Raw genomic sequence first — 21,507 nt, forward strand, 5'->3', positions numbered from 1 at the left:
AGACCTTTTAATGTAAATATATCATTTAATCGTATTATTATATGTAGTAGAAAGCGATGGGTTAGAAGAAGCCTACATAACCAACCCATGAAGTAAAATGTAACATCCATATATGGCCAGCTATGTAAACGTTAACATTGATTAACATACATTTTTGTCTTCTTCTAATGCCTCTTAAGGGGAAAGTAATCTAAAAGTAACAGAATGTAATCAGATTACGTTACTGAGTTTGGGTAATCCAAAAGTTACGTTACTGATTACAATTTTGGACAGGTAACTTGTAACTGTAACAGATTACATTTAGAAATTAACCTACCCAACACTGCAGACAACATCACTATGGAAAAAATTACAGTATCCACCCAGGACTAAATTCCATCCTTCAACAAAAACTGGACCCCACTCCTTAACTCCTTGCAGCTACCGCAGAGCTGATCCCACCCTAGTGTTTCCTCTACCACCCAAGTTACTATTACTATTTATTTGTATACATTTTATGGAGCAGCAGTTGAAAGGTACAAAGTTTGATAGATGATAGATGTACAGTCAGGCCCATAATTAATTAATTAATTCTGGCAGGCAAGGATGGGTGTTTATCCAAAGCTGTGCACTGTGGCACTGCATCTGGTTTCTGCCCCTGCATCCCAAGTGTTCGTGAAGATAATATTTAAATCAAATCTAATTTTGTTTGTCACATGCGCAGAATACAACACGTGTAGACCTTACCGTGAAATGCTTACTTACAAGCCCTTAACCAACAATGCAGAATATCTAAAAAGTAAATAAAACCTATACTGTGCTAAATGTGCTAAATAAACTATAGGAAAAATAGTAACACAATAAAATATCAATAACGAGGCTAAATACAAGGGGTAAATGTACCGGGTCAATGTGCAGGGGTACAGGTTAGTCAATGTAATTAAGGTAATATGTACATGTAGGTAGGGGTAAAGTCACTATGCATAGATAACAAACAAAGAGTAGCATCAGCATATGTAAAGAGTGTAAAGGAATGTGAATCTCTGTGTGTGTGTGGTTGTGGCATAAATATGCACGTGTGTGTGTTTTGTGTGTGTGTCCGTGTGTGTGTTTGTGTATTTGTGTTGGAGTCTCAGTGTAGTATTTGTGAGTGTGTGGTTAGAGTCCAGTGAGTGTACATCGAGCCTGTGCAAGAGAGTCAGTGCCAAAAATTATAATAAATAAGAATGAAATAAGGGGGTCAACGCAAATAGTCCGGGTAGCCATTTGATGAACTGTTCAGCAGTCTTATGGCTTGTGGGTAGAAGCTGTTAAGGTGCCTTTTGGTCCAAGACTTGGCACTCCTTTTTGAGGATCTGAGGTCCCATGCCAAATATTTTCAGCCTCCTTAGAATAGGCGTTGTCGTGCCTTCTTCACGACTGTGTTGGTGTGTTTGGACCATGATAGGTCCTTAGTGATGTGGACACTAATGAACTTGAAGCTCTCAACCCACTCCACTACAGCCCCCTCGATGTGAATGGGGGTGTGCTCTGCCCTCTTTTTCCTGTAGTCCAGGATCAGCTCCTTTGTGTTGCTTATGTTGAGGGAGAGGTTGTTGTCCTGGCACCACACTGCCAGGTCTCTGACCTCTTCCCTAAAGGCTGTATCATCGTCATTGGTGATCAGGCCTACCACCGTTGTGTCTTCGCATTAACTTAATGATGGTGTTGGAGTCGTGCATGGCCAAGCAGTCGTGGGTGAACAGGGAGTACAGGAGCGGACTAAGCACGCACCCTTGAGGGGTCCCCCGAGTTGAGGATCAGTGTGGCAGATGTGTTGTTGCTTACCCTCACCACCTGGGGGCGGCCTCTCAGGAAGTCCAGGATCCAGTTGCACAAGGAGGTGTTCAGTCCCAGGATCCTTATTAAGTGAAGAGCTTGGAGGGCACTATGGTGTTGAACGCTGAGCTGTAGTGAATAAACAGCATTCTCACGTAGGTGCTCCTTTTGTCCAGGTGGGAAAGGGCAGTGTGAAGTGCAATAGAGATTGTGTCATCTGTCGATCTTTTGGGCAGTATGCGAATTGGAGTGGTGGATCCAGGGTTTCTGGGATGATTGTGTTGACGTGAGCAGTGACCAGCATTTCAAAGCATTTTATGGCTACATATTTGAGTTCTACGGCGCAGCCATTTAGGCAGGTTACCATTGCGTTCATGGGCACAGGGACTATGGTGGTCTGCTTGAAACATGTAGGTATTTCAGACTGTAGCTTAGTATCCACTTCATTGGACAACTTTTATATTGAGCATGTCACTGGTACTTCCTGTTTGAGTTTTTGCTTGTCGTTTTAATGTAATTTTTTTAATCATTACTGTCTGTCTAGTAAATCACTGTATGTGTTTATTTAATGAAAATTACTCTAAATATTTTTTTCAATAATTGGTTTCACTTAGTCTCAATATACCTTAAAATGACTAAAGCCAAATTGAAACTTTGTAGAAATGACGATGGAAAGTATTCAGACCCTTTTACTTTTTCCACATTTTGTTAAATTACAGCCTTATTCTAAAAGTTATTCTCATCAATCTACGCACAATACCCCATAATAACGAAGCAAAAACAGGTTTTTAGATATTTTTGCAAATGTATTACAAATAATAAAATGAAATATGAAATTTACATAAGTATTCAGACCCTTTACCCAGTACTTGTTGAAGCACCTTTGGCAGTGATTATAGCCTCTGGGCTTCTTGACTATGACCCTACCAGCTTGGCACACCTGTATTTGGGGAGTTTCTCCCATGCCCCTGAGCTCAATTTCGAGTCTCATAGCAAAGGGTCTGGATAGCTCTGTTTTTTTTAGTTGTAATACATTAGCAAAAATATCTAAAAACCTGTTTTCGCTTTGTCATTGTGGGGTATTGTGTGTAGATTGATGAGGAAGAAAAATAATTTCATCCATTTTAGAATAAGGCTGTAACGTAACAAAATGGGGAAAAGGGTCCTTGTCTGAATACTTTCCGAATGCACTGTATATTCATAGAGTTTCTTGATTGTGTATAGCTTGCTAATAATCACCAAAATGAAAGCTAGACAGTCAGGAATTATGGAAAATTCCCTAAACTAAACTAAAATGTAGCCCATTTTCAGTGATGCCCTCCGGACCTCGTTGAAGACCGAATGCTGCCCATGGGGCAAAATGAGTTTCACACCACTGCTCTAGAGCCTACCCCGCTTACCTTTTCAACGTAGGAGGACACATGAAAATAAAAGATAGTCAGAATAATCAGATCAGATTGTGATGGCATGCTGTGGGACAAAAACTCCATCGCACCTGAACAGGCTGAAATTCAATTTTTGACTGCACTGCCCCTTTAACTTAGTAAAAAATAGTGAACTTCATATTTAATACAGTATGTCCCCTCTGCCCTCTTATCCCAGGTGAGATGCCCCATGCGTGCCAGGTGTGTGGCAAAGCCTTCAGCCAGAGCTCCAACCTCATCACTCGCAGCCGTCAGCACAGTGGCAACCAACCCTACTACTGACCCCGCTGCCTCTTCGGCTTCCAACGCAAACTGGACATGAGACAGCACCAGGAGAACCACATAGATTTTCAGGCTAAGACCCTGCTACCAGCTGATCTGAGATCAGTTTTAATAAGCAAGAGAACTGCTGCACATAGATATCAACTCAGAGACTCTCACATGGTCAGTAATTTTTTCATTCTATCATTGTTTTATTATTTTAGGTGATCAAACTCCCTTGATTGTCAGTTATGTACCTGTCAGGGGGTAGTTAAAGATATGTCCCTTTGAGATGAAATAAGTTTTAGTGCTCGACATATCTAAATATATTGCTCTTGTGACACCCACATAGCTTCTCTGGAACTGAGTCCTCCTCTTCAGTTCTCTGGAACATCAACATTTACCTGGAATGGATTGGGCTGAGAACTCCCCACCCACCCTTCCTCTCTCTGTCAGCGCTACCCTATAAAAGCAGAGACATCTCTCCACTCTGCACTAGAACACCTGATTACTACAACCTTCAAGCGCGCCACTGCACCGAGGAAGAACAAACAGACACAGGTAAATACATTATTTTAAATATATGCTTTAGGTTTTCTTTATTTTTTACATTTTTTACATTGTAGAATAATAGGGAAGACATCAAAACGATGAAATAACACATATGGAATCATGTAGTAACTGTATTAGGTTCCGACACAATAAAATATATTGAACTCCAGATACAATTTGGCAGCTTGAACAGATGTGTGTCTCATGGCTGGAACAGTTACTCTCAAATAGTGATCATTTAGCAGAGTTGAAAGATATTGGTCGATATTACTTAACAAGCAGAGCTTTGGTTCACACAACACAAATGATATATAACACATTGGACATGAAACAAAGATACAAATGTAACAGCACAACAAAGTAGATAAACCATTTCTTTTTGCAGGTGCCTTTTCATTTTAAACACCGAATAGTGCTTTCTAACGGTCGTCACTAGTTACCACAGTCACAAAGTGATAAACCCTGCCAAATCGTTTAAAGACTTACAATTAGCATAAGGACCAAGACATCGCAAAATACATGCAATGCCACTTAGTGCAATGGTGAGAAATAATGATAAATTGCAGAGATAAACTTTGCTTATCGAGATCTGTGCTTTATGTGGACAGTTTGGATGAGGAATATTCTTTAATTTAATCAGTGGTATAAAGTACTTAAGTAAAAATACTTTAAAGTACTACTTAAGACATTTTTTGGGGTATCTGTACTTTACTATTTATTTATTTAGACAACTTTTACTTGACACCCAAAAGTACTAGCTACATTTTGAACGCTTAGCAGGACAGGAAAATTGTCAAACTCATACACTTGTCAAGAGAACATCCTGCTCCCTCTGATCTGGCGGACTCAATAAACACACATGCTTCGTTTGTAAATGTTTTCTGAGTGTTGGAGTGTGCCCCTGGCTATCTGTAAATTAAAATAACAAAATGGTGCCATTTGGTTTGCTTAATATAAGGAATTTGAAATGAATTTTACTTTTGAGACATACGTATATTTGAGCAATTACATTTACTTTTGATATTTCAGGATTTTTAAAACCAAATACTTTTACTCAAGTAGTATTTTACTGGATGACTTTAACTTGAGTCATTTTCTATTAAGGTTTCTTTACTTTTACTCAAGACAATTGGGTAATTTTTCCACCACTGAATTTAATCAACTTAACCCTTAATTATCCTCTTTCTCTCCCCCTCTCTTTTCTCTATCGTTGCAGCAATGGATTGTGCTTCACATACCAACAGGCAAAATGACTGCAATAAAAAAAAACCTGTTGCCAAATGTCCTACAAAACCAGGCCAAGACATATCATGCCAAGTCATATCAGGCCAAACTACATCAGGCCAAACCATATCAGGCCAAACCATATCAGGCCAAACCATATCAGGCAGTGTGAGCGGCAATATTTCCATTGGCAACCAGACCAATAACCCCAGTCATACAGGTATGTAACCCTATCCAGTGGGAGGGAATCTATATATGAATGAATAATAAATACATTCATATTTTATTGTTTTGTGGCCATTCAACATGGGAATATAACACACATTGATATTAGACATTTCAAAGCATAAAGTAATTACATGTCCATATACATACACATTTCACAGTTCAGTTCCAGCACCAGCGTAAATATAGATACAAATAAAAAATGGTTTATTGTTGCTCATAGCAGTGTTCTCAGCAAACTTCTAATACTGACAACCACATTTATTTCAGCACTGTCCAATGACTCTCTCTCTCGTTCCCTTAGCTTAACAAAAAACTCCCAGAAAAACTGTCGCACCCAGCATCACCATAGCCAACATAACAGGTGGCAGAGTGGGTCTCTACTACAAGGCAGAGAAGATGGCTCTCTGTGACCTCATCGAGGGGAGTCAACTCAAGGGCGACTCCATCCTTATCCTGGAAGGCACCTTTAAGAAGACCCCTCTTCCTCAGAACCTCGATGTCACTGGCTTCCAAGTAGAAAGTGACAATACACACAGATTAAACTACATACAAATTATTGATTAAAAATAAACGGAATAAATCACAGATACGTGAAAAAGTGCTGAGTGTATGGTCGAAATCAGCAATATAATCACTGTAGGTTTTTGACCAAATAATAAATGTTACCAAACTGAGAAAATGTGTTCTGTAAGATGTTAGGAGTGTGTGTGGGATTACATTACATGATTGGGGTTGCCACCAGATATCCTACATACTCATACTAATTTTAACAAAGGTCAACAACACAAGATTGTAATCAAAGTTTTATTTCTAAGGCTGTAGTCATGTTATTTCAAGCATACAGGGTGATGGTGCAAGACACGTACAGGGAGCACAAATATATATAGCAGAGAAAAAATCTGCACATTTCCTCATTACACTGGATTTAAAAACCATGTGAACTAGAATGTTAGATGCATGCAGTGTTTCCCAACTAAAGGTTTGATGATGAGTTGAATCCACCCATCCTACAATTCTGGAAAGAAACCATACAAACTAATCCACCCTTTTGGGTCACAGCATTCCACTCTCCCCATCTCTCTGCCTTCTTGGAGATCATCAGTCAATTTTAATCACCTTAAATATTGCAAGAAAACAATTTTACTCAACAGGAAAAACAGAAACCAACTGTGTTTGCCTGTCATGTTGTATAATGATTTGAAGACAAGCGCAGGAATTCATATTAGGGGTTTTATTTACTCCTCCCAACACAAACACGTCTATATATACAAAAGGGATGTAACCCAAACAAAGAGCGAGGTGTAACCTCAACACAATACACGTGACGAGACCCGTAAACAACAAGACCACAATACATGGTACTCACGAGACCAACGGACATGGGACAATAATCGACAAGGACAATGGGGAACAGAGGGCACATATATACACATACTAATCAGGGGGAATGGGAACCAGGTGTGCGTAATGAGACAAGACAGTCCGGGGTTGGTGGTAATGATCCATGTCAGTGACACCTAGAAAGCCGGTGACGTAGATCTCCGGAACTGGTGAACGGAATGAGCAACAGTACCGGGGGGATCCGTGACATTGTCAACAGATTAACCTTCTCACAGACCACATCACAATGGAAAAAATTACAGCATCCACCAAAGACTAAATTCAATCCTTCAACGAAAACTGGACCCCACTCCTCAACTCACCCGCTGAGCTGATCCCACCCTAGTGTTTACTCTACCACCCAAGTTGCTATTACTATTTATTTGTATACATTATATGGAGCAGCAGTTGAAAGGTACAACGTTTGATAGTTGATAGATGTTGTACAGTCAGGTCCATAATTATTGGTACTCTTGAAAAAGGTTTGCAAAGAATATTGAGCTATATTGAATGCAATTTTTTGGGGGAAATTGTATTCTTTTAAACTAATACTATTGTTCAGTTAAAGATGTTTTGTTTAACAAGTAAGAAAAAAAAATATATACATACATATTATGGTAAAAATTGTTAATGACACTGAGCCATTTAAAAGAGAGAAAACACATTGGGAGGGATTTTAGACAATTTCTCCATACACAATATTTGCAGATCTTTTATATCCTTTGTCTGCTCTTATGGACTGCCCTCTTCAATTAAAACCACAGGTTTTTAGGGGCTCAAGTCCAGAGACTAAGATCGCCATTGCAAAATGTTGATTTTGAGGACTATTCACAACTTCTTTGTGGATTTTGATTAGTGCTTGGGGTTATTGTCTTGCTGGAAGATTAACTTGCTGCCAAGTGTCAGCCTCCTGGCAGTGGCAACCAGGTTTTTGGCTAAAATGTCCTGGTACTTGGTGAATTTCATTATGCCGTTGACCTTAACAAGGGCCCCTGGACCATAGAAAGCAAAATAGCCCCATAACATCAAAGATCCACCCCTATTTTCTATCGTAGGTATGAGGTACTTTTCTGCATATGCTTCTGTTTTTCAACGTCAAACCCACCACTTGTGTGCGAGGCCAAAGAGCGCTATTTTCATGTCATCTGACCATAGCACTGGTTCCAATCCAAGTGTCAATGCCATTTATCAAACTCCAGGCAGTGCTATGGTCAGATGACAGAAGGCTATGGCCTTGTTATTCACAGAATAATTCCCGGGTTCTCATGCCTTATTGCTTAAGTATTTATATTATTTATTTTATACAGTCTTTTTGTTCTCATCTTTATCAAGGGTGCCAATAATTATGGGTCTGACTGTATATACTGTAAATGTATTTGTATTGAACAGTGAAAGAGCAACCTATTGAACCCAGATCTCCAAGCCCAAAGGCAATCTCGCTTATCCATGCTCCAACTGGCAAGGGTTTCATTATCCCCTCCATCCAGGATAACGTGTCCCCACGCTTCACTATACCAAGTCCCTCACGTATACACACCTCTCCAATAGCCTCACAGACACCATCCCACTCTGACACCAACGTAGCGAACAACAGAGTAACACGTTTTCCAGCCCGTAAGCTAACCCTTGCAACAATAGGGTTAATGCTATATATTTTTAGCGTCCTATAACATGGGGGATGGAAATGTCTAGTCATTTGAGGAAGTGAACGAGAACACAACTGGAGAGGACTACTCCAATGATATTGTTGCCAGAGCTAAATGGTACAGCAAGGCTGAAGGTAAGTAAACCAGAACATTACAATTAAATGTGTTAACAACCGTTGTATGGTCTCTTTCAGCAGCCAGGTCACAAACAGTTGTTTTGTTTATAATCTGAGTCTGTGTTAACATGACAATACGTATTTTTGTCCTCTATGTGAAATATACAACATTTTTTCATCACATTCCTGATCTTGTGTCTGGACCTCATTACTGTAGTCAATAGGCTACTACAAATATACCTTCAGAAATATTCACCCCCCTTGACTTCTCCCACATTTTGTTGAGTTACATTCTACATTTAAAATGTATTAAATTGAGATTTTCTGTCACTGGCCTACACACAATACCTCATATGTCAAAGTGAAATTATGTTTTTGGGACATTTTTACAAATTAATAAAAGATGAAAATCTTGTATCTATAAATATTCAACCCCTTTGTTATGGCAAGCCTAATAAGCTCAGGAGTAAACATTTGCTGAACAAGTCACATAATAAGTTGCATGGACTCACACTGTGTGCAATATTAGTGTTTAACATGCATTTTAAATGACTAGGTCATCTCTGTACCCCATACATACAATTATATGTAAGGTCCCTCAGTCGAGCAGTGAATTTCAGACACAGATACAACTACAAAGACCAGGGAGGTTTTCCAATGCCTCACAAAGAAGGGCACCTATTGGTAGATGGGTAAAAACAGTTATTAATTACACATTGGATGTTATATCATTACACCAGTCACTACAAAGATACAGGAATCCGTCCTAACTCATTTGCCGGGGAGGAAGGAAACCGCTCAGGGATTTCACCATGAGGCCAATGGTGACTTCATAAAACAGTTACAGAAATGAATGGCTATGATATGAGAACATGAGGATGGATCCTTTTAGCAACAAGGCACTAAAGTAATTCTGCAAAACAATGTAGCAATTCCGACTCATTGGAATGTCACTGAGGTTGTTGGATAGACCTACACAAAGCCTTTTAATAACCAAAGGTCAAAAAGCAGCAACTGAAGTCTGACATTCTTTGATTCTCTATTCTGTTTTTGACTGGATGACCAGTGTGATGATTTCATTAAGATAAGAGGTAATTTGTATTTACTGCACTGCTCTCCTCTTCTGCAAATGACATTAAAGTATTTGTTTTCTTTTCAGAGTTTCTTTTCTTCCTCCAGTCTGGCGTACCATGTCCACAAGTCCCATGGTGGCAGACACAAGCAGTCATCATCAGCACACACCAAGACTGACAGTCAGCCATATGGCTATAGGCCAGACCTGGGTTTGAGCTACAGGGTCAAGGTAGGAATAACACACCTAATGATGCCAATAAAGGCCTGTCGCTTGCCATGGTACACACTAAATGGATAATAAAGGGTTTTAAAGAAGAGTTGAGGTCAATTCCATTTTTATTCAGTCACCAAAATGGAATTGACCTCAAAGTTCAAAGTAGATACTATGAGGGTTGTTCTTTAATTGTGGTGGCAATTCCGTCCCTCACCTTTGCACCCATGAAAAACCCTTTAAAATTACAAATAGTTACACGTCATAGATGTTTTGGTTTATATTGAATTTGGATCAATGATCAAACATAATGCAAGTCCTTTATATTGCAATAAGATATGTATATGCATTGTTTAAAGTACTTAGGGCAAGCAAATTGGCTTGTTCCAGTAGAGTTGTAGTGCCATGTTTTGGGGATTTAGAGATATCTATCTAGTACTTTGAATGCTAGAAAGTAAACCAAATTATGTAATATATTGTTGAGATCAATAAAAACAAATATAATATGTCCCTACATTTTATGTAATTGGTGATACCGCCTTGATAATCACATTACACAGATATAACAGATATACAAGGACCTTGAGCATTCCCACCAATGGGAAACCTAGCTATTCATGAAAAGTATTAGCTAATCTCACTCTTTTAGTATGTCAATCATTTGAGGATTCCATTTGTTATTTGTTGAGTCTAAATAAAAAGTGTCATTGATGTTACTCAATTTGAATTAAGGGAAATTACATTGTGAGCAAATTGATTAATCATATTAATTCAGTAAATGAATTTAAAGCAGCAATCAGCAGTAGAAACAATAACAAAACGGACTCTCAACCCCTGGTTCGGTAAAAAGCTGAGGGATGGGGCTGGAGAAATGCAACCACTACAATTCATAGACAGAGCTATGGATGCAAGGACTGACCATACATGATGTCAAAATTACAGTTTTAACTATGTTTTGAGGCTATATGTTCTTTGTTCACAAACATAGGAGTAAAACAAGCTTATATTTTGGGTTACAATGTGGTAAGACAGTTGAACTAAGCTCTTGAGGCATTTGTAAGTTTTATTCTTCAAGAATAAATGGGTACATATGATTAATTTATAAGTCCACAAACTGATGTAGCAACTTCTGATTTTGACATCATGGATGGTCAGTCCTTGCATCCATAGCTCTGTCTATGAATTGTAGTGGTTGCATTTCTCCAGCCCCATCCCTCAGCTTTTTAATGACCTCAGATTAGAGCATCTGAGGCCTCCATTCAATAAAATCTTTAATGACCTAAAATGTGTCATTGGTGTTAACGTCATTGGTGTTACTACTTCTACTGGTGGCACAATGTTATCATAATGGTAAAAAATATTTAAAGTCATTCAAAGCTGCCACATTACTTGATTTAGAATAGGAAGATGTACTGAAATACATTTAAATAAATAAAACATCTAGAAAAATGAACTTAATTTTCCCCAAAATGCCATGCCCAAACGTCAGCGAAATTCAAGAACGACCCATTAATGAAATATGGGATAGTATGTGTTATGTATTATCACAAGGACTGTTTATCAAGGTTTTGGATGCCATTCATAAACTATACTTGAGAAACACACCACAGTAGAACCTGTATGTGACTATATGGCTTATATGGTATACAGTATGTATGCTGTGTTGTCATGTGTCAGAGGAGAGTACGTTTGGCTATATGTGAATAGGAAAGTGTTCATGCGCTCCTCTACCCTGTCCACTCACTTGCTTATCCACTCTGACACGCTTCCTTATCCCTGTCAATACTGAGAAAGAGATTTCACCAGAAAACTGATATGATAAAAACCCACCTTCATTCACACAGGTGAGTCCATGACCAAGCTTTACTGCCTGATGTTCCATGTTCATTACTGCTGTTATTTCTGTATCACACCTTATTGGCTTTTTAAGGCATTTATTATACTTTGTAAGATTTTAGATAAAATAAGCTTTGTTGTCTGTTTCCACTGAAATTCGCTCTGAGTCATTAAAACAAGCTCATTACAGGGCATCAAAATGTTCAATTACAGCTGTTAATTTACATTGAAATCTATCATTACTGGCAGGGCAATTTAAGGTATTTAAAAAAATTATGATGATGATTATTATTATATAATTTAAAAAAAATCTGGGATTATGTTTACTTTGAAATAATAATAACAAGCCTCATGATCTTAGTCCAACTGTCCGACTGCATCAGAACCCAAAATATTTGCTTCATTCCATTGGCTTACTCCATTATTATTATTATTATTATTTGTATTATTAGTGTTTTTATGTTAATTTAATTTTTTTGTACACAAGGAAATACAAAACAATATGATCAGAGTTGAGAAGAAAAAACAAAATGAGCTTGTGCAGGAGAGGTAGAAAAACCCTGAGGCTTGTAAGGCACTCCGTCCTTTCAAATGATTATGGAATAAAAAACACAAAAAACTACCTTGGTTAAACAAACACTGTATAGCTTCAACACATAGTTAAAGCTATACTTTTCTTATTGTCAGGCCTTGAATCCATATCTGTCACATCTGCTCCTGCAACGCCCTCTACTGCTCATCCTGTGTCTCCTAAACAAAAATAAAACAAATTGACCTGTCTTGTCATCCTGCTACTCTGTCCTGGATTCCCCACTCTACTACTCCCTTGGATTCCCCTCCGGACCTGCTCACGCTGTCTCAACCCCCTCGCTTCAGCCGCAGCCTCCGCACCTGGTTTCCAGCAGTTTCCCCTGACCTGCACTCCATCTCCCCCCTGTGTCTCAAAAAATACCTTGGATACTTCATCCCAGTCTCCTCGTCTGAGACTGCTTTTGGGTTCCCCTTTTCCACTCCGCGTAACAATATCTCTGTCTATGACATTTAAGGTAGTATTCTCCATTTAACATGTGTTTTTATCCAATACCAGGCATAATCTGTTTTCCAAGAAACCGGCCCATACTGTATATCAATCTGATACAGATAGGTCACCCACAATATGTCCCCTCTGCCCTCCTATCCCAGGTGAGAAGCCCAGTGCGTGCCAGGTGTGTGGCAAAGCCAACCTCCTCACCCACAGCTGTCAGCACAGTAGCAACCAGCCCTACCACAGCACCAGGAGATTCACTGCACATACGTTTTAGACCTTCAGGCTAAAACCCTGCTACCAGCTGATCTGAGTTCAGTTTATACCACCAGGAGCACTACTGCTGATAGGCTCACAAACAGCTACAGCTGCTGACCTCAGTTTAGTTTTCATTCGTCAATAGTTGAAGGATTATGTCACTGCTGCCCTGTTTGGCTACCAGCTGAACATTCAAACTGTTTCTATGCTGTCTTCACATTTGGACAAGGAAAGATATGTGTTGGACTTTAATACTGGCATGGTGATTTCAAGGTTAACCTGTTCAATATGCAACACTATGATACCGACTATTATGAGCCCAGTATCTACAGTTGTTATTATTGATCATTTGTTTGATTCTTATTTTTGGATAATATTCTTCATATTAAACTGTCGAAACATATATGTTTTAGTCTAATCATGCTAAAGCCTATTTTGTAGAGTTGTTTTTCTTCCCACAACAGTGTAGCAGGCCTAGACCAGTGAAAACAGTGCACGGGCGGATGATACATCCATATAGACAAAGACCTGCCCTCTGAGATTGGGGGTTCAATACAGGCCGGTGACAAACTGGAAACGACAGGAACGGTGACGATATCTAACCAAAATTGAATCCCAAACTGCAAGGATAAGGCCAGTAGTCTTTATTCATGGATTTGGGGGGGAAGTGATCTGAACTTGCAATAGCATAGAAATACTGTTGTAATTATTGTAAAGGACAGAGAATGATTACCAAAATCCAGTAAGACTTGCCATCGCGTTTTTAGACGTTTATGTAGAGAAAAACCCGCACCAGTATTCTAGATAAATATAAGATGCGAGTGGTATAGCACAGGAAGGAAGGGGGTCCGAAATTGTCTCCAGGTAATAGGCCAATATCAAAATAAACTAGGTAATATTGAGATTGTACAAGGTATATTCTTTACAATATAACCAGGGAATTAAAATAGCATGTGTGAGAAATGTGTGAGAAATAGAACTCTTGTTTTGGGATTAAATCTCTCTTTTTTTCTGTGGTTACTGTTTTTGTGGGATGAATCTTACCTGTTTATTGTAATATACTTCCTCCAGCAGGCCTGCAGAGTCTGAAAATAAAGGCTGCTTCTACAGAATTCCTTTGAAGATAATTAAAATAATTATGCTTTATTAGGTACATTATGCACAGGCATTTACAGTATGCCAAAATGAATATCTCCTAAGATTACCTTAGTGGGACCATAAGTGAACTCAGGAATGCTCCCAACCCTATCCATGGTCAGAGGGGGACAAAATGCAGCGCTATAGATATACGGGATGCTGTAGAGATAACAGGAATGACTTAAAGTCGCGAATGATCAATGCCTGTGGAGTCGTCCAATATGCTGCGCTGAGAATTTAGTTGTAGGCGATATTTGGTTATGTTTGGCGCAATATACATGTTTACATTCTATTGCCATGGAGAAATTGAGTTTCTAGAACCTGTTTTCTTCTATGTCTTTATTTCGTGAAAGATTAAGCTCTTTATTTTGTCATAATGTGTATATGAGGACGTTGGAGCCCGTTCTGATTCATGACGCGGTTATCCAGGTGCATGTTGCATAGACCTACTAATCCAACCTTGGCTTACAAGTTAAATTAAATGAGTATATATGCCTATACAAATCTATTGACCACATCCATTTAAATCAATGATTGTCAATTTAAAATGTGGTTGTTGTGTTATCCTGTTGTGCGTGTCAGGGGTCCTCTTCAGACCCGTCGCCAGACCTCAGTCTTAAGGGGGGCATATGAAATGCATGGGAGGGCAGGGCACAATTATTATTAGCCTACAGTACGTATATTTATAATAATCTTATACTCTATTTGCGCAGCACGTTATCATCACATTAAACATAACCAAAAGCAATATGACCAGGTAGCCTATAGCCTACACCACATTACATAGAAGCAATGTTATGAATATCCATAAAACACTTGACTATACAACATATTAGATGTAACACCAGAAGCATCTCTCAAACATTGCATTTTAAAGCAGTCAACAGAGGGATATGCATTGCCATGAGACACACACACACACACACACACACACGCACGCATATACACACACAGAGACTTTGAACCTACCGGTACTTACAGCGGGAGGCGGCGTTTCTCCGAGCAGAACCTCCTCATCAAAGTATCCTTCCACTAGGACTTAAACTTGTGAGTGAGGTCCTTTTCAAAAGCAAGCTGAATCAGCTGGGCCTTGCGTCTGTGCAGCATACTGCGCCGATGCTCTGAGAAGACGCTTTTGAGCGTGGAAAATGAGTTTTCACACATTGCTGTGGAAGCTCCGAGGTTAGGGCAAGTGTGTAGGCTGTGAAAACAGTCGACATAGCCTGGAGTGCACAGTTGAATGTGCTGAGGATGTTGGCGATTGTCCATTTTCCATCTTCGGGGGGAACCGGGGTGTCAGTCATTTTCTTCACCAGGCACTAACGAGCCACAGTATATTCAGATTCAACCACATCAGTTCCAGCTAATACCAGGAGAGGGGTTACCTTTGATGGGTCCAGGAAATTATCCTCGGCCTCTGGGTTCAAAGCAGCCAGTGCGCCAATGAGCTCGCTACTGCGCTCTCCAAAACGCGCATTCATCTCTCCTTGCACAGCATCGACAACACTGTTAAACAATCTCATGAACTCAGTCTTTTCATCCATGTCACTTTGTGGCTGACCAACTGTTTCTTCAACTGCAAATCCGCGGAGGTTCTCATTAATTGTGCGTCTTCTCTTGCTTGGACCAAGGTCGGTCACCGGCACAGCCTCGGTGGCCGATGCTGGAGGAGCGCAGAGATCCCACAGTGCAGAAAACTCGTTTTCTGCGCGCATTGTCTTCACGCAGTCAGAAGCGCTGTTCACAAGTGTCACCGCAGTGAACAAGTCCATATCTTCGGCCTGTAGTAGTCTGTTAGGGGGCTCGAAAAGTGACAACAGTTTTATAACAAGGTGCGCAATGAAAAGAAAACTGCGCTGCGTAATGGCACGAAGCAGCCCCGTAGCCTTGACGCGCACCTCCGCTCCAAGGCCTCGTGTGTTTTCCACCTCGGTCAGTAATGTGGATATGTCGTGAAAACTCTTCACCACAACTTTGACCGTTGCCAAGTGGCCAGTCCATCTCTGGTTCAAGAGACGTTTCAGGGTATCGCCTTTGTACAGAATAGCCACGGTTGGCTTCCTGATGAAGTTGTACAGCATGTTGCATACTCCAAAAAAATCATCGACAGCTGCTTCACTGGACATGGCATGAATCACAACCAGATGAAGTTGGTGATTAAAGCAGTGAATATATGGTATGTTACGATCCAGCTTGTTTTGGAGCAATTTCTGCACACCACCATGCCTGCCAGACATGAGTGATGCGCCATCATAAACTTGACTCAGGATTTTGTCCGTGCTGAGTCCGGCGCTGGTGAGCTCATCAATGATGACACCTGTCAGAGCCTCTGCATCACTTTTCTCAGATGTGGTATTACCAAGAGGCGCTCACACAGACCATAGTTTTTGTCAACAAAACGCACAACTACAGATATGTTTTCTTGGCTTAAAGGATCCCGTGTGCCATCCACTTTAATTAAATACCAGCTATCGCCGACTTGTCTCACTATCTCCTCTGTCACGAGTTTGCTCATCATTTCGAGAATCTCGTTTTGTATCTGTGGGCTGGTATAGCGTGCATTCTGTGGGATTGTTTTTGTAATCCGTGTCAGTTCAGGATCTTTGCGCATGGTGTACTCAAAGAGAGACAAAAACAGCCCCATTGAGCTATTATCATCTAGCACACTGGCAAAACCAGCATTATCTCCACGTAACGGCAATTGATTCACCACTAAAAACTCCAGCATATCAATTACAGCTGACATGTAGTATCTGTTGCGAGCCAGTTGCTCTAAATTTAAGAGTGGAAATCTCTTTTCCTGTCTCTCTACGTTTTTCTGAATCTCTCCACATTGCTTCACAGGCTAAATGTTCTTTTGAAGCTGCATGCTTATTTAAGCCCTTGCCTGTTCCAATTGCATGCTTCCAATCATTAAATCCCTTAATGGAGAAGTTGGCGTCCGATGATACAGATTATAATTTCCTGCACGCATAACAAAGTGCGGAGTCCTTTTCCACCGAGTACTCAAGCCAGTCCCTGTTCAGATACCAGCTAGAGGAAAATGATCGTTTTTTTTAACCAAACATTTTGACTGAATATTTCCTCAACACAACCTGTTTGGGTTTGTCCATGTCGAGGTCACTCATACCCACTGATTCAACAGGCAGTTGTGGCCCAAATGCTGCCCCGGACTCCATGGAGCTACTAGCATCAGGCTCAGACTGTCGTCCAGGGTCTCCTTCTCCAACTACAACATCAGGAGGCGTCGGTGTCGTATCCAATTTGGCAGAGGAGACTGTTGGTGGGCTTTTCAACCACTTACGGATATATATGACGAACTGAAGCGAGTAATCCGGCGAAAACTCATCCAGCTTTCAACAATGCGCGGTAAATATTGAGCGGCTACACTGACGTAGGCTACGTCACGTACGTAGCCTAACTTTCTTTTTATTAAGGCCGTGATAGGCTGTTGCAGTGTAGATTCCCATCAATCAAACAAAATCACACCATTGTTTCTTTATATTTTAAATGTTTTAATGATAAAGAATGCAACATTAATGCAACACAAAATTAGCAACTATTATAATATATATATATATATATATTTTTTTTTTTACATTTACATTTACGTCATTTAGCAGAGGCTCTTATCCAGAGCGACTTACAAAATTGGTGCATTCACCTTACAGCCAGTGGGATAACCACTTTACAACAATTGTTTTATTTTTAATTTTTTTTGTGGGGTGAGGTAAGGGGGGGTAGAATGATTACTTTATCCTATCCCAGGTATTCCTTAAAGAGGTGGGGTTTCAAGTGTCTCCGGAAGGTGGTGAGTGACTCCGCCGTCCTGGCGTCGTGAGGGAGCTTGTTCCACCATTGGGGTGCCAGAGCAGCGAACAGTTTTGACTGGGCTGAGCGGGAACTGTGCTTCCGCAGAGGTAGGGGGGCCAGCAGGCCAGAGGTGGATGAACGCAATGCCCTCGTTTGGGTGTAGGGACTGATCAGAGCCTGAAGGTACGGAGGTGCCTTCACAGCTCCGTAGGCAAGCACCATGGTCTTGTAGCAGATGCGAGCTTCAACTGGAAGCCAGTGGAGTGTGCGGAGGAGCAGGGTGACGTGAGAGAACTTGGGAAGGTTGAACACCAGACGGGCTGCGGCATTCTGGATGAGTTGTAGGGGTTTAATGGCACAGGCAGGGAGCCCAGCCAACAGCGAGTTGCAGTAATCCAGACGGGAGATGACAAGTGCCTGGATTAGGACCTGTGCCGCTTCCTGTGTAAGGCAGGGTCGTACTCTCCAAATGTAGTAGAGCATGAACCTACAGGATCTGGTCACCGCCTTGATGTTAGCGGAGAACGACAGGGTGTTGTCCAGGGTCACGCCAAGGCTTTTTGCACTCTGGGAGGAGGACACAACAGAGTTGTCAACCGTGATGGCGAGATCATGGAACAGGCAGTCCTTCCCCGGGAGGTTCAGCTTGAGGTGGTGATCCGTCATCCACACTGATATGTCTGCCAGACATGCAGAGATGCGATTCGCAACCTGGTTATCAGAAGGGGGAAAGGAGAAGATTAGTTTTGTGTCGTCTATGATAGGAGAGGCCATGTGAGGATATGACAGAGCCAAGTGACTTGGTGTATAGCGAGAATAGAAGAGGGCCTAGAACTGAGCCCTGGGGGACACCAGTGGTGAGAGCACGTGGTGCGGAGACAGATTCTCGCCACACCACTTGGTAGGAGCGACCTGTCAGGTAGGACGCAATCCAAGAGTGAGCCGCGCCGGAGATGCCCAACTCGGAGAGGGTGGAGAGGAGGATCTGATGGTTCACAGTATCAAAGGCAGCAGACAGGTCTAGAAGGACAAGAGCAGATGAGAGAGAGTTAGCTTTGGCAGTGCGGAGAGCCTCCGTGACACAGAGAAGAGCAGTCTCAGTTGAATGACCAGTCTTGAAACCTGACTGGTTTGGATCAAGAAGGTCATTCTGAGAGAGATAGCAAGAGAGTTGCCTAAAGACGGCACGCTCAAGAGTTTTGGAGAGAAAAGAAAGAAGGGATACTGGTCTGTAGTTGTTGACATCGGAGGGATCGAGTGTAGGTTTTTTGAGAAGGGGTGCAACTCTCGCTCTCTTGAAGACGGAAGGGACATAGCCAGCGGTCAAGGATGAGTTGATGAGCGAGGTGAGGTAAGGGAGAAGGTCTCCGGAAATGGTCTGGAGAAGAGAGGAGGGGATAGGGTCAAGCGGGCAGGTTGTAGGGCGGCCGGCCGTCACAAGTTGCAAGATTTCATCTGGAGAGAGAGGGGAGAAAGAAGTCAAAGCATAGGGTAGGGCAGTGTGAGCAGGACCAGCAGTGTCATTTGACTTAACAAACGAGGATCGGATTTTGTCAACCTTCTTTTCAAAATGGAGTCAGCAGGGAGGTGAAGGTGGTAAAGAGCTTCCTAGGGTTAGAGGCAGATGCTTGGAATTTAGAGTGGTAGAAAGTGGCTTTAGCAGCAGAAACAGAGGAAGAAAATGTAGAGAGGAGGGAGTGAAAAGATGCCAAACCCGCAGGGAGTCTAGTTTTCCTCCATTTCCGCTCGGCTGCCCGGAGCCCTGTTCTTTGAGCTCGCAATAAGTCGTCATGCCACGGAGCTGGAGGGGAGGACCGAGCCGGCCGGGAGGATAGGGGACATAGAGAGTCAAAGGATGCAGAAAGGGAGGAGAGGAGGGTTGAGGAGGCAGAATCAGGAGATTGGAGGGAGAAGGATTGAGCAGAGGGAAGAGATGATAGGATGGAGGAGGAGAGAGTAGCGGGAGAGAGAGAGCGAAGGTTGCGACGGCACATTACCATCTGAGTAGGGGCAGAGTGAGTAGTGTTGGAGGAGAGCGAGAGAGAAAAGGATACAAAGTAGTGGTCGGAGACATGGAGGGGAGTTGCAGTGAGATTAGTAGAAGAACAGCATCTAGTAAAGATGAGGTCAAGCGTATTGCCTGCCTTGTGAGTAGGGGGGGGGGACGGTGAGAGGGTGAGGTCAAAAGAGGAGAGGAGTGGAAAGAAGGAGGCAGAGAGAAATGCGTCAAAGGTTGACGTAGGGAGGTTAAAGTCACCCAGAACTGTGAGGGGTGAGCCATCCTCATGAAAGGAACTTATCAAGGCGTCAAGCTCATTGATGAACTCTCCAAGGGAACCTGGAGGGCGATAAATGATAAGGATGTTAAGCTTGAATGGGCTAGTGACTGTGACAGCATGGAATTCAAATGAGGAGATAGACAGATGGGTCAGGGGAAAAAGAGAGAATGTCCACTTGGGAGAGATGAGGATTCCTGTGCCACCACCCCGCTGACCAGATGCTCTTGGGGTATGCAAGAACACATGGTCAGACGAGGAGAGAGCAGTACGAGTAGCAGTGTTTTCAGTGGTAATCCATGTTTCTGTCAGCGCCAAGAAGTCGAGGGACTGGAGGGTAGCATAGGCTGAGATGAACTCTGCCTTGTTGGCCGCAGAACGGCAGTTCCAGATGCTGCCGGAGACCTGGAACTCCACGTGGGTCGTGCGCGCAGGGACCACCAGGTTAGAGTGGCAGCAGCCACGCGGTGTGAGGCGTTTGTATAGCCTGTGCGGAGAGGAGAGAACAGGGATAGACAGACGCATAGTTGACAGGCTACAGAAAATGGCTACAATAGTGCAAAGGAGATCGGAATGAAATGAACTAAACATCTGGGAAAGCGAGAGAGCGGGGCCTCCTTCACTTACGTTTCACTGAAATATAACTCTCCCAAATTCCACCTCAGAAAGTTCCACCTCACTTTTTAAGAGATCTGTGCCTCAAGTGGGGAATGCCAAGCATTTTTGGGGGCGGGCCCGGCCACCTATGGCCCGCCCATAGCGACGGGTGTGGTCCTCTTAAGCACGTTATTTCAATATTTCCTAGCTCTGAATTGACGCAGGTTACACTTATGCAAAACTACTCGGTTAAAAATAAGAGCATGAATGACAATAAAGGTATGACTTGAATTATATGCATAATGATGTAGTAAACAATATCGCTGTGTGGGAACTTTTGGTGGGGGGGGGAGTAGCCTTTATAAGTCTCCATGGCGGGTAAAGACCATCACTTCGTTGTCTTGTTGGGAATAGTAATAATTCGTGACAGTACGCATTGTATTAGTCTAAGAGTTGTTTTTCATTTTATTTCTCACATTAAACAGACATTTGAGAAGGATTTGAGAAGCGAATTGCTTGCAGTTGTACCTATGACGCACAGACACACTAAAGCTGTACAGTGTAGTTAGAAAAGTCAGTTTACATTATTTGCAGATGTGTTTCCTTTTATTTACAAATCGAAAAATGTAACATTTGAAATGAATGTGGCAGAA

At 41.7% G+C, this 21,507-nt stretch overlaps 1 long non-coding RNA gene and 1 pseudogene across 2 annotated transcripts in view; both read left to right on the forward strand.

Annotated features, from left to right (window-relative positions):
- LOC311130337 overlaps positions 1–3,724 on the forward strand; it is a 56,613-nt pseudogene extending 52,889 nt beyond the window's left edge. The window contains exons 4-5 of the transcript in view: positions 3,400–3,665; positions 3,707–3,724. The product of the transcript in view is annotated as an uncharacterized misc_RNA (transcript). The remainder of the gene's footprint in view (positions 1–3,399; positions 3,666–3,706) is intronic.
- Positions 3,725–3,834: 110 nt separating this feature from the next.
- On the forward strand, positions 3,835–6,297 carry LOC311131206. Its single transcript, XR_014613419.1, has 3 exons — positions 3,835–4,043; positions 5,251–5,478; positions 5,788–6,297. It is a non-coding gene; the product is annotated as an uncharacterized lncRNA (long non-coding RNA).
- The last annotated feature ends 15,210 nt before the right edge of the window (positions 6,298–21,507 follow it).

The sequence above is a fragment of the Coregonus lavaretus genome (assembly GCF_964263955.1).
Source record: "Coregonus lavaretus genome assembly, chromosome: 6".
Classification (NCBI taxonomy): domain Eukaryota; kingdom Metazoa; phylum Chordata; class Actinopteri; order Salmoniformes; family Salmonidae; genus Coregonus; species Coregonus lavaretus.